At 34.5% G+C, this 9,952-nt stretch overlaps 1 pseudogene; it reads left to right on the top strand.

The window, feature by feature from the left end:
* Positions 1-8,795: 8,795 nt before the first annotated feature.
* LOC127493379 (U1 spliceosomal RNA) lies at positions 8,796-8,941 on the top strand (annotated as a pseudogene).
* Positions 8,942-9,952: the final 1,011 nt, after the last annotated feature.

Genomic DNA, 9,952 nt, shown 5'->3' on the forward strand with positions numbered 1-9,952 from the left:
TACTGAGTAACTTCCTATTTGAGAAAGTTTCTCTTGCCCATGTAATTGAGTAACAGCTTGGCCAGTGTCCAAGGAATCTTTGGTTCTACATTTTTTTCTGTAAGAACTTTGCGCACACAGATTTATTGTCTTATGATATGGAATGTTATGAAGTGAAGCCTCAAATAAGCTTTATTGTTTTCTTCTTGTAAGTCTCTTTATTAATCTTTCAGGATGACTAGAACTCCTTTCTTTATCCTGGATATTTAATGATACTGTTTAGATATGACTCATAGTTAGCTGTGGTCTATCAGACTTTTCCTGGAAAATGATGCGCCGCCCAGTCTACAGACTCCTTCTTTCTTCATTCCAGATGTATATTTCTTAAATTGCATCATTGACTAATTTCTCATTCTCTTTGTTGAACTCTCTATTTCAGGGATATAAAATTTCCTGAGGTTCTGTTATCTGAACTGTACAACTATTATCTTCTCCCTAATTGCTTTGATGGAGCAGCGTTCATTCTGATTACTTAGGGAATTATCTCCATATCAGAATTACCAGTTCCTTTTCTTGTATTCTATCCCTCTGTTTCTAAATCCACCAGCTCTCCTTTTAGTTCGACGCGTTATTGATTCCCTTATATCTTTAGCATTTTTAAAACATCAATCTCATTTTTCATCTATAATTTTGATGTGTTGTTTTTGCTCATTTATATTCTTATTTAATTGTGCTAGCAGCCCAAGCTCTTGTCAAATTTTTCGTTTTGAGTTAATTAAACTTTATTAGATTCAAAAATAAAGAAATCTCCCAAATTCAACTCCTCAGAACAGATATAAGTTTATTTTCCTTTGCGTGATGACTCAGTGTAGATGTCCCTGGTGGTTGAGTGGCTCTGCACATGGATATTTAAGGACTTGGGCTAATTTTGTCTCTGGATCTTCAATAAATAGCTCTCAAATTCATTTTAATCATTAACAGACTTGTCAGACAGAGAAAAAAAAATATATACCCAGGGCCAGTGATTTTTCCTTTTGCAAGAGACGCATAGATTCCATGTGTTATTTCTGTTCATTTCTTTGGCAGAAGCTAAGTTAAATACTCATGTATGCCCACACTTCTTTGCTAGGGCAATGCAGTCTTTTGCTATTCCTCCATATATGGAGGGAACCAGATCTGTTATATAGTAGTAGTTTCAATCACACCTTTGATTCCTTTGTTTATATTTTCTTCATGTGAATTATTATTTAATTTTTAAAACTCTGTAGTATATTTGCATATTTCATGTCATTTCACTTTACATGTAGTTTATTTAAATAATTTTACACAGAATTTCTCTTTTTTTTGTGTAGCTTCTCTTTGCTTCTTTCCATTAACTATTTAATTTCCCCTCTGAACTAATTTTTGCAGACAAAATATTTCATATGATGACCACATTTCCCCTCCCCCTTTTTAAAATTATTTCATTTATTTTTGGTTCATTTGTTTGTTTGAAAGTAGAGTGATAGCAGGAAGGGGAAAGATAGAAGGAAAGAGCAATCTTCCATCTGTATATTCACTCCCCAAATGCCGCAACAGCCAGGGCTGGTACAAACCAAAGCCAGAAGCCAGGAAATCCATCTGGATCTCTTACATGAGTTACCTGGTCATAAGCACATGGGCTATCATCTTCTGGCTTCCCAGGCACTTTAGTGGGAAGCTGGATCAGAAGCAGATTAGCTAAGACTCAAATCAGCATTCCAATACAGGATGCCAATGTCACAAGCAGTGGCTTAACCCAGAGCACTACAGTGCCAACCCCAAACCATATTCCTTCCTTCCTTCCTTCCTTCCTTCCTTCCTTCCTTCCTTCTTCCCTCCCTCCCTCCCTTCCTTCCTTCCTTCCTTCCTTCCTTCCTTCCTTCCTTCCTTCCTTCTTTCTTTCTCTCTCTCTCTCTTTCTCCCTTTCCTCTCTCTCTCTTTCTTCCCTCCCTCCCTATTTCCTTCCTTCCTTCCTTCCTTCCTTCCTTCCTTCCTTCCTTCCTCCCTCCCTCCCTCCCTCCCTTCCTCCCTCCCTTCCTTTATTTTATTTGAAAAGCAGAGTTACAGAAAGAGAGAGAGAGAGAGAGAGATCTTCCATCTACTGGCCCACTCCTCAAATGGCTGCAACAGCTGGAGCTGGGCCAGACCAAAGCCAGGAGATTTCAGGCTCTTCTGTGTCCCCCATGTGGGTGGAGGGGCCCAAGCACTTGAGCCATCCTCTGATGCCTTCAGGCACATCAGTAGGGAGCTGGATTGGAAGTGGAGCAGCCAGCAATTGAACTGGCACTCATTTAGGATGTTGGTACCACAGACAGCAGCCCAACCAGCCATGTCACAATGCCAGCCCTCCCCCAACCACATTTCTTAACCACTATGTCTTTATGCAGGAAAATAAGAGAAGAAATTTGAAAGCAATACTATAAATCTCTAAAGTCTCCTCTTCATTTTCCCATTGTCCTCAATTAGTGAGGTTAATGATGTCAGATTATTTTCCTTTCTTTTTAATAATTGCAAATGTATTTTAATATTTAAATAACAAGTATATTTCACTAAGTATTGAATAGGGCTTTAATAAACTACCATTATCTTGACTAGGGTATTAATATAATGAATTTTAATGTAGTTTTATTTTTTTTCTTTTACTTTGTATAAACTATAAGAGCAGATATGATTAACTTACTTGCCTTCAGATTGTGAACAATATTTAGGACAGTGTCCATAAACTGTCAAATCATTGTTGTATATCTCAATCAGTAAGTTATATATAGTCATGGACTTGAATATGCAAGTCTTTATTTGATGTTTTATTTAAGGTAATGAAATGCCCACACTCTAAGAGAAGTATGCCTGAAATACTGCATTTGAGGGAGAGTGCAGGAAAATTCTTCACCTTTCGTCTTGTCTTCCAGTGGAGAATCAGTGCTCTTTGAGTGAATCTCATTTCTGACATTGGAAAAACAGCTGGAAATGATTCCTACCTTTTGTGATAATTATTATTTATTCTGCAAATATGGATAAAGGAATTTAAAGGGAAATAGATTCTGTATGTTTTATGACTATGTTCTCCGACTCATAAACCAAATAAATTCTATAATTATTTTTGTGAGTGAATAAGTATTTCCTAATTCCAAGTACAATGGTTCATAGAGAACACTTGACTAGGTTGCCTCAAAACTTTGATACTATGTGATTTAAAAAAGTATGGAATTGCCATCAAATATCAAATACTGAAACAAATTTTAAAATATCACTATACTTAAGTAACAAAATAAAAAAGAGACAAACTTTAAAAGTACTTTCCTGTGGACTGACAGCAATCATGAAATCTTTAGTTGATTTAGAAGGTAGAGTCTGTGTGAGAAGGACTATAATGAAGCCACAACCTCAGTTATACATACAGCAGCAATTCTGTGTGTCTGGGATCCAAATCTTGAGCTTGGATTTATGATTGCCATGTGCAATGTATTCCTATATACTTTTTTTCCCTTTTGCTCAGATTTCACTTTTATAGACTGTCATATACTATATATGAACTCATTTTTACACTAAACCCTTTGGCAAACTCACTTCAGTATTTAAGGAATTGCCTGTCTATTTGAGAACTTGGCTTAAAGTAACAAAGGGGCAAATGGTAGAAAGAAGGCAAAAATCTGCCTTCAGATTAACAGCCAATGAGCAGAAAATAGACATGTACACACAAGTTAGGCTGAGTACCCAAAATAAGTTGGGCTTAATTATAAGATATGTAAATCTTTAATTTGCATTAAATCATAGATTTCATGGAGCTTTCTAGTCCATGAGGCAAGGAGTGTGCTGTGTGTATTTAGTGTCAGGGAAGTTCCTCACCCCAGGATGGGGTCTTCCTTTAGAAATCTTCACAACAACATTATCCAAGATTTTTAAGGCATCCTTGATCATTTGATCCTGTTTTAAATTTAACCTTTCCTGATGACATTATTCTTGTCTCAATGGTTTGCTAAATTTGGTTAAAATTTCTCTGAATTTCATAGTTTACAATTATACATGTGGGTGCTTGTTTGATAGCCACACTTCTGTCACCAAAAAGTGAGTTTTCCTGTGCATGTTGTATTTGATAAAAATATAACTTAACATGTATAAAACACTATTGACAATCCACACATACCCTTGTAGATGTGTTTCTCTCTTTTATCTCAGCTGATGGCAATAGTTCTTTGTCTCTAGTCCAACATTGACGTCATCCAAGTATCCTGTCCACTCCAAGTATCCAAGTATCCTGTCCGCTTTCAAAATATGTCCACACCATCACTCCAACACCACAGCTGTGGTCCAGATCGCTATGATCTCTTGTCTTGATTGTCCTATAGCATCCTGTCAGGTTCTCTGGCTTCCCACCTTGCCCTGTGAGTCTACAGTCAAGCACAGCATCCTGTTATGTTCTGAAACATGTCATATTGTTTAACTCAGAAGGCCCTGTTACAAAACAAGGAACTTGCTCTAGTTTCAGCTACATAGAATTATCATTCAATGCTTAACTACAGTAAGGAAAATTTTAGATATTTGTGTAATTAATATGCTGATTACCATACACAACACATGTTCTGTGATAAATGACATTGGCTGAAGAGGTAGAAAAATCTAAATTCAAATCAAATTTCCAACATCAATTACCATCAACTCTGATTAAAGTAATCTGATTAATATATCCAAATCTCCATATTCTGATATAAAAATTTGATCAAACTGATACCATAGTACTTTGTATAACTATAATTATGTATAAGTTCAATTTATCAGATGTTAATCAGGAAAACAAAAGTCGCTTCACCAATTTCATTCCAGAATTGGCTACACAGATGATGTGGATTTGAGGAAACGATAAAGGGAATGGTGAAGTAGCCCAGAGATCAGCCATAACAGAAATCTACTCCCACACTTAGATTGGACAAATAAAGGACAATGCCACTAGACAATTCTGGAAAATCAAATTCTATCGCATAGAAACTCAACAATGGCAGTGAAATCAAGAGCCAAATGTTAAGTCATTTTGTAATTAGGTAAGATCTGTTGAGTATCAAATGTCTTAGATAGGCTTGGAAAATTTAGTTAGCTATTGTTAATTTCAACATTGATTTAAAGTTTAGAGAAGGTGTAAGGTGAAGCTAAAGTACTACATTAGAAATTAAGAATAAAAATGAAAAGAGGTAAATGTTTGAAGCAGAATCAAAGCTCTGGCAGTGAAATGTGTTTTTATTATTCAAGATAAGCTATTTAAAAATAACTAGAAAAACAATAAAATCTTTGATCAAATTTTTTGTTGAGAGCAAATTTTTGTGTTTATAATAGGTATATTTCTTGCTATATTTGAATTCCATATCATTAACAGAAATATGGATGAGTTACTTTCTACCAAGAGTTGATTTGAAGGTATAATATTTTTATCAAGGAGCTTGCAAGTAAGTTGTGCAATCCTTAGAATGGAAGGCAATAATAAGTGGAAAGAATTATCAGTGCTCACTTCTTTTCAGTGAATACAACTACATTTGTTTCCTTCTGGATAACAAATGTTACATTGACAAAGACATTATTGTTGACTTCCTATATTTTTATTTCTCAAAAATTATAATAGTAGCATTTTAATTTCCCAATAGAATTAATATTTCCTGAATTTGTACATCACACTCTTCTGTGAGGCCTGAGGAAAGTGTAAAACATTGATCAGTTTACAATCTTAAGCTAAATTTTAGCTCTTTTGCTTTTAACTCATTTCTGTTGCTTTTAGTTGAGTGTTAAGTAAAATTCCAAAATGCTTCTGATAATATGCATATATTATATATAATATTTAAGCTATTGTACTCTTTGAGCTAAAATTATCTCTAATCTGTTTAAAATTAATATTGATGAAAACTCTTTACTAGTGTGCCTAATGTGATTATTTCTATTGAAAAATGGTAGTGCATCTTCTGATCATCTTAGAAAGAATGCAGTAAGTATTCTAAATCACCTTTCCTTTGATCAGTTGTAAATTACTTCTTTAAGGACTTTACATTTTTTATGAGTTCATACGTATCATTGATATGAATTTGAATGTATTACTAATCTTCATTCATTTAGAATGTGATCTTTCATTGTATTTTGGCTATATTTTAGAGATTTCAAAATTTATTGAGCTTGCATTTTTAATAATAGAAAACTTACCAATAAAATATAAAATGAGGAATTTTATATTTATTTACTATAAATTATTAAATTGGTAACCTTATTAGTAACATTACTATAATCCACAATTTATTAGGAGGAGTTGTGATTTTTTAAGCAGGAAAATGTGATAACAAGTTAAATTGTTTTACATTGAAAAGATGGAATACTGTCAGAGCATTTAAGAAGTCCTCAGAGAGAGTGACATCTATAACACTGTAAGTGTAGTGGCATGGTTCAAAGGAATGACTTTAACAATCTAACAGCTTGGATGCTGGCTGGTTTAGGTTGATGATCTTGAATATCATGAATCATATTTTGTCATTGGAAATAAGATGACTTCCTTTAGGTATCAAATGGCAAAATGTTATAGCCTCCTTACTTGTACTGTTTTCTCTCTCTCCCCTTCCTTCCTTCCTTCCTTCCTTCCTTCCTTCCTTCCTTCCTTCCTTCCTTCCTTCCTTCCTTCCTTCCTTCTTTCCATTTATTTCTGGAATATTCAATATTTTATGAATAAAAATAAAAATCTTATGGGCACCCTTTGTCTCATTGTAGCAGCTTTGGACTTCAAATATGAGGATAAACACATCTCTGACTTTCCCAGCCTCTCAATTGCCTAGTATCTCAAGAAGTTTTCCTCCAAAATCCATAACAATATATTAAATGTACATGAGCAGTTTGACAGAAAATCCTTCTATTGTGAATGGTAATTTTCAAAGTTCATTTGTGTACATTCTTCCATTTGTTACTCAAACTCACGGATGATCTCATGAATATAGATTAGAAAAGAGATACTTTACAGGGAAATAATTGGAAAACTCAAGAGAAAAACTGTATTCCAAAGTAATGAAGTGTTCTTTGAAACCTGTGTTGCTTAGATTTTTCTTTGAAGATGCTTCACCAGATACTTTGCCATGCCATGGTTACCAGAAATCTTAGTGAAACTCACACAGCTTGCCAATATGGGAATCCACTCTCCACGGAATACTTTGCCACCTGTGGAAACATTAACTCTCCTTTAGAATTCCCCTATTGGAAATGATTCTCCTTTTCTTCTTTCATTTTTTTTAACATGGAGATGTTTTTATCTTCTTTTCTAGAACTTAATTATTCATGTTCATGTTTCCCTTACACTACAAAGACAGGGACAGAGATTTATTTATCTTTAAGTCTTCCGCATCATCTAACAAAATACTTTTCATATGGTAGTACTTAATATTTACTTAATAAAATACATCAATAGAATTTTAATAACCAAAACAAAGGAAATTAATGTAAGACTATGGATAAGGCATAACAAAACATTTAGAGAATTATAAGAGACTTACTAATAAATTCTTTACAGCTTTCCCTGGTAAACGAGGCAAATAAATCGAGTATATAAACTGAAGGAAGTTTGTGGGAATGTAAGGAAAATAGTTATCACAAGACCCAATGAAAGAATCCATATTTGAAAGGCCAGATGGAAAATTTACATTTAACTTATGCAGTGGGTGATGTGAGTTGGGGAAATTTGCGGAAGTTGGGCAACTTTATTTGGACTGTGTAAACTACTGAGAAAAGAAATATCCCTGTGATGTGCTCATTCCATTAAAAATTTGGAGTGAGCAGAAAATGGCTCTACATCACATGCTGAGAGCTCTTAGGGCAAAGCCACATGGCAGAGGTAGTCTAAAGTCGCACTTTTGGTGATGGAAGTTTGGAGTAAAGTAACATATTGTTACACTTATGCCTTGTAAGACACTTTACAAAATTCAGTACGTTGAGTGTAGAAATACTAACTTTCTTGACTCATAAAATGAAAACAGGCAATCTTCTATCCCTAAGGATATTTCTGCCTGTAGCAAGAAGACAAAAGAGCTGATACCACTGCTGCTGTCACAGTCATACATATTCCTAAGGTTTCCTAATCATAACCTTATGGTTTGCACAAATTACATATGTGGAAATGTTTCAGAAAGGTACAGTTTGCTCCCCAATGACTGCATGATAGATTGAGTTACAGCATTACATCGTAATCTCATCTCATTTAAGTTAAGTAAATCCCAGAAATTATCTGTTTTAGGCAAAATTAAACATGCCCCCAAAGATCTGAAATGATTTCCAGTTTAGTACCACAGATATGTCACAGAATTAATTCAGATTTTTTTTTTAGCGTTTCAAATAGTTTCCTTTGTTCCTGTGGCTCTGAGTAGTTAATATATTTGTTTTAATGAAAGCTTGGGATGGGGAAATACATTCAAGTTTATATCTTTGTTTAAATCAGAGAAGTTACATACTTCTAGGTTCTAATTTGCAAATAAGTATTTCACTGTCATTTCTCTGATTTCAGGGGCTTTTAATTCAGTTCATTAGTCATATAATATTATTACAATACAATAGTTATTAGATAGTCCAAAAAAGAAAACTGATAACATTGAGAGACATTTGGTCAAAAGCAGATGCACTTTATATAACTTGATTCATATGTAGAGAATTGTCAGAGAAGGCTAACATGATTCATATTTGAAGGCTTCCTTAAGTACTTGGTGGAAACTAAATAGTGGTTACCAATTATATTTAAGTGTTTACTATTTTAAACACGGCACTTGATATAATAATAAAAAGCATGATAGAATATACTTACCTGGCAGGGGAGATACCATGATCACGAAGGTGGTTTTCCCAGGGCGAGGCTTATCCATTGCACTCCGGATGTGCTGACCTCTGCGATTTCCCCAAATGCGGGAAACTCGACTGCATAATTTGTGGTAGTGGGGGACTGAAAAAAAAAAAAAAAAAAAGCATGATAGAATAAAAGTACTTTAAAACTTGTTAATGAAGTTCATGTGTTTTAGTCGTTTTGTATTCACGCATTTCATTTTCAAAGACACTTAAACTGTCATTCATATATGTATAATTAAACTAATTTAAATTAATTTATAATCACAAGCATTAGATAACAATAGTGCCCATTGACTTAAGTATATGTTAGTAAGACAATACTTTTCTTATATTTGCATTCATTAATATTTTAAATACTTGATATAGTGCTCTATGTTAATTATTTAATTTAAGAAAATGTAAAGTGGTGAGCACAAAAAGCACAAATTTAAATAAGGCATTGAAGAATTGCATACTTTAAGTGAGCTGTTTTTGAGGTTTAATAATATCCCCAAAATAGTGCAGAGATATTTTTAACATATCACATTACCACACAAATACCAGCCTTTGTGGGACTACCAGCAAATGACAGAGCTTATTACCTCAAAAGACATTCTTCCTTGTTATTGTATAGCTCTAGTATTAGAAATATATTCTTGGGGCCAGCACTGTGGCATAGGGGGTTAAGCCACCTCCTGCAGTGCCGGCATCCCATGTGAGCGCCAGTTTGAGACCTGGCTGCTCCACTTCCGATCCAGCTTTCTGCTGTGGCCCGGGAAAGCAGTGGAAGATGGCCCAAGTGCTTGGGACCCTGCACTCTCGTGGGAGATCTGGAGGAAGCTCCTGGCTCCTGTCTTCAGATCAATGAAGCTCTGGCCACTGCAGCCAACTGGGTAGTGAGCCAGCAGATAAAGGACCTCTCTCTCTCTCTCTCTCTGAATTTCAAACAAATAATAAATCTTTAATAAAATAAAACTTGAAAAGATATTTTGATGCAAAGCTGTTAAGTTATAAAAATACGATTGCATTACTTCCTCTTAATAATATTATTCTTAGTGTCAGGCATCAGGTGAAACAATTACAAAACAATCAAGGTACTGGCTGTGGGCCACTGGGAATTCCATGATTTTTT

The sequence above is a fragment of the Oryctolagus cuniculus genome, chromosome 5 (genome assembly GCF_964237555.1).
Source record: "Oryctolagus cuniculus chromosome 5, mOryCun1.1, whole genome shotgun sequence".
NCBI lineage: Eukaryota > Metazoa > Chordata > Mammalia > Lagomorpha > Leporidae > Oryctolagus > Oryctolagus cuniculus.